General features: G+C 41.0%; 1 pseudogene; it reads right to left on the bottom strand.

Moving 5' to 3' along the window:
• Window positions 1–497: 497 nt before the first annotated feature.
• Window positions 498–4,035, bottom strand: part of LOC119571520 — a 4,430-nt pseudogene continuing 892 nt past the window's right edge.

The following is a 4,035-nucleotide window of genomic DNA, read 5'->3' as shown; positions in this document are numbered from 1 at the left end:
ACAACAACACACGCCACGGGAAGCATTGTGCCAAGTACAGGGAGATAGTGGTGGAAGACATTGAAGCTATCAGCAAGGACGGGGTCAAATTAAACAATAATATTAACTGACGAGCATCATTGTCAATCCACACATCCTGCATAGACCTTGGAGAAGTGGTTACACATACATAATTTAGAGCATTTCTTTTAAATCAACAGATTGTACATTCCCTATTCCAGTCACAAATATTAGAATGCCCCAAGTACAAAAAATATATCCTTAATGATTAGTAATGTCTGTAGTCAAAAATAAAACTTTTTTCAGTCACTGAACCAAAATTGACTGAACACTACAGAAGTCACTGTATGTGAATAACTTGATGTCAAATACTTGATACTTCAAGTACCTAAATTTTTTTTGATAGCATGATCCAAGCAATTCAAACCGAATACTTTCCTTATCGAACCGATTTTTCATGGGATACAAGAAATTTAAACCTTTCTGTAGTCATACGGCTAGGACCAAAGCCATTTATCTCGCAGAAACAACTTTTCAACCTCTTTTAAAAAGTTCATCCGTGTGGCACATTCACCATCCTCATCAGTCTCCTCATCGTCCTGAAAGTAAAAATAAAATTAATTTGGCTGAACCATATTCCATTCCTATTATATCAAATATTTCATTAATATACCAAAAACTTTGCAAAAGCATTTTCATTTGGGCAAAAAAGCGAGAGTTCAAACTAAGTGCAGAAAGCTCCGAGGAAGAAAAGAATCACGCTCTTAATATTTGTTAATTGATACACGGTTCCAATTCATGGAATCTACATTCTTTTTGGTACAAATCCTACAACCCTGGACTGGCTACTATTACCATAAAACAGAACATGCAATAGAATTTTAGAAAAGGATGCTATGCAAAGTACCTGAATCATCCACAGTCTTGCCCTCAAGGAAATCACCGAGGGCTCTCCAAAAGTCCCTGTGACTCCATTGTAATCTACAACCTATAAAAAGGGTCATAGGAGTGTAATTTGCATGAAAAGTCAGCAAAAGTTACTTCTAAAAACGATACCAAACAATTAAGAATCAGTGCTTGGCATCGATGCCCCAATCTGCCACAAGATGGTCAAAATGTTAGGTTTCGTTAAAGGAGTAAGTGAAGCAGGTGACGCAGTAGTAGGAGCTACCAAAACAGCCCTCATGGAATGCATTTGGATCTTGCATCAATTCCTACCTCATCCTCAGGTGGCGCTTGGCATAAAACCCCATCAGTTTCCAAAATTTGGACATTCCAGCCAAGTGCGTTCTCCATGATCAAAACCTAAATAAATAGCAATTAAATATAAACTATAATGATAAAATCCTGCAAATAGGAACATTTATTGTAAAGAGGTCTTAAAAATCAAGTACCGCAATGAATCATGAGCCCCATTTTTTTTTTTTTTTTTTTTAGGTGATGAAGCTATTTTCAATTTTACCCTTTCTATCAAATAGAAAATGGTATTTTCCAAAAGCAGGATAATTCTATGGCAAAAGTTAGGGCCTTTCAAAACTGCAATTCAAAATAATATTACATATTCAATCACAATCACATGATTTACCTATGAAAAATGTGAAAGGATCCAAGGTTACAGAACACCACTCCTTACCTCATTAGTTTCCTCTGAAAGTTTTAAGGTTGGGAAGGGACTGAATCTTCGTATGCTCAGCTCATTGACGTTGTAGCATCCATTTTGCCACAACAATAGTATCGTGGTCCTTGTATTTTTCACCTAGCGATCATAGATAGGTGCAGCGTTTGCCAGTGGCCACACCATGGTGCCATAGAAAACTCTACAGGACATCCTTCTCCTTGTTCAAGGCAACTTCATCGAAAGTTGGAGGGACACCAGAACCTGAGTAGTTCAAGTATATTATATTCCCAATTTCTTTTTGGCCATGAGTTTGTTTTTTTCAACTTTATATTTGTAAAATGACAACTCCGAAATCTTTTTCATGGTGACTCCTAGTGACACAAAACCAAAATCCACAAAATATACACCATCTATACTTGTTCACACATGTTCAAACTGATTACTGTTAATACCAAATGAAATCTATCCAGTTCCATATGCAAACATCTATCTTGAAAAAGTATTACCTTGGCTGGCCTCTTTATCACAGTCTTCTGGCAGATCCTGAGGACAGAAGAAGGTGCTTGCTTCAGCTTTCATCAAGGAAACTCTTGACGAAGCCCGGTAAGCCCACTCTCGCTGAGGTCATAAGTATCAGCTTGTACGTGGCCATATCTTCCCCAACGTGATAATACGGAAGGCCTGGGAATATTCCCCCCCCCCCCAAAAAACCATGGTTGGTTACTTAATGCTAAAGTTTTGTAAAGCGAAAGTTGGTCTATACCTATAAAATGCTTCCTGAATAGTGGACTATATGGAATGCATTCACCAAAACTATTTACATAAGCATTCATAATGAAAACATTCAAAATACTTACTTCAATCCTTCTTCATGCCGAAGAATTCAAGGATGCGAGAGTGATCCTCTCATCTGTGGAATGTCACAAAGAGAATTATTCCCTTGAATGCCTTAGCAGCAGCAGTGCAGCATCAGGTGAGTATCATAAGGTCCAGCTTCCTTTGACAGGAAAAATAAGGAGATGGGACTTGATGTTCACCACCAAAGCTCTTGATGCAGTCCTCATGGTTGAAGCCACAACAAGAGGTAGAGAGTTTGCAGCAACAAAACTGGATTACACCATCCTCAGTCACCTCACCCTCATACACATTCTGCCTTCATCGAAGTCCTTGAAAGAGAATGATACATCAGCAATCAATCCATACTCAGTGAAAAAAGCTTCCCTGAGGTAATTTCCAAATGGATTGGTAATCAGTGGCCTGAAGCAGCAGCCAAGAAACTGCTTGGCAGCATCAGACTGCTGCGTCCTTGAAGAAACCAAATAATGACAACGGCTTTTCAGCAATAAAGGCCTTAGCATCTCTACAGTACGCCAAAGGCTTTGCAGGTGACCAGTTTTCTGAAAGAGCCAGTTGACAATATCGTCCAGCCTGACGACCACCACCATAGTCGACAGATTGGCCAGAACGGAAGAAACTTGAGGGGCGTAACTCGCCGACACCATGCTCTTCAGCAAGTTCGGTTTCCTCTGTGGCATCAACTTTGCCCGTGCAATAGCAGATCCCATTTCTTCAAGCTTTTGAGCTGCCTTGGCATATTCTGGGGCAAGAGCCTTGCAGTGTCCACACCATGGTGCATCTAAAAAAAATAAATAATAATAAAATAAAAACTTTCTTTTACTAATCATTAAATTTTTAAGTTCCCCCATCAACCCTTTGACCAGGTCCTAAGGAAAGAATGAATTTACAGGGGCAACATATGGCATAGCTTTACCAAACTCCCATGTGTAAACATCCTTTAACTCCGCTTCCGTCATTCCCATCCGCACATTTTCACTTTTTAAAGGGTCCGCCACCCCTTTGGGCGAGGTGTGCGAAGCGAGGCATGGCAGCGTGAGGTGGCGGTCGTTCACCCGCAAGGCGACCCCCATCGCCGCCTCCCTTCACCGAGTCCTTTCCACCCTACCCCCCTTGCCTCGCTTTCCCGGTGCCGAATCCGGTCATCGGAGATTCGGCGCTCCTAAATTTTCGATAACGAGCATATGGAGATCGTTCACTTACGGGATAGTGCCGGTCATTACCGGAGCACCATCGGAAAACCCTTTTTCCATAAACCGTTTCCAAAGCAGCTCCGCCCGCCCCCGCGATCAGGCCCGAGGGCTTGCCGCCTCCACGCAACAATGCCCGTGAACTCAGCGGAGTTTAAACACCCGGTTTTTCTACCTACACATTTGGCATCGAGGCCCTACAACGTGTGCTTTTTAAAAAAGCAAAAAAAAAAAAAAAAAAAACTTGGTTGCCGCATTAAAGAGGTTTCGATTTTTCCGAAAATCTGAACGGAGGATTGCAATATTGAAGCAATGTTTTAATATACAACAAGATCCGACTGCGAAAAAAATCTTCGTTATGATGTTTCGGCC

The sequence above is a fragment of the Penaeus monodon genome, unplaced genomic scaffold (assembly GCF_015228065.2).
Source record: "Penaeus monodon isolate SGIC_2016 unplaced genomic scaffold, NSTDA_Pmon_1 PmonScaffold_666, whole genome shotgun sequence".
NCBI classification, from domain to species: Eukaryota; Metazoa; Arthropoda; class Malacostraca; order Decapoda; family Penaeidae; genus Penaeus; species Penaeus monodon.
The sequence above is the reverse complement of the archived record's forward strand: the minus strand, read 5'-3'. Positions and strand labels throughout refer to the sequence as shown.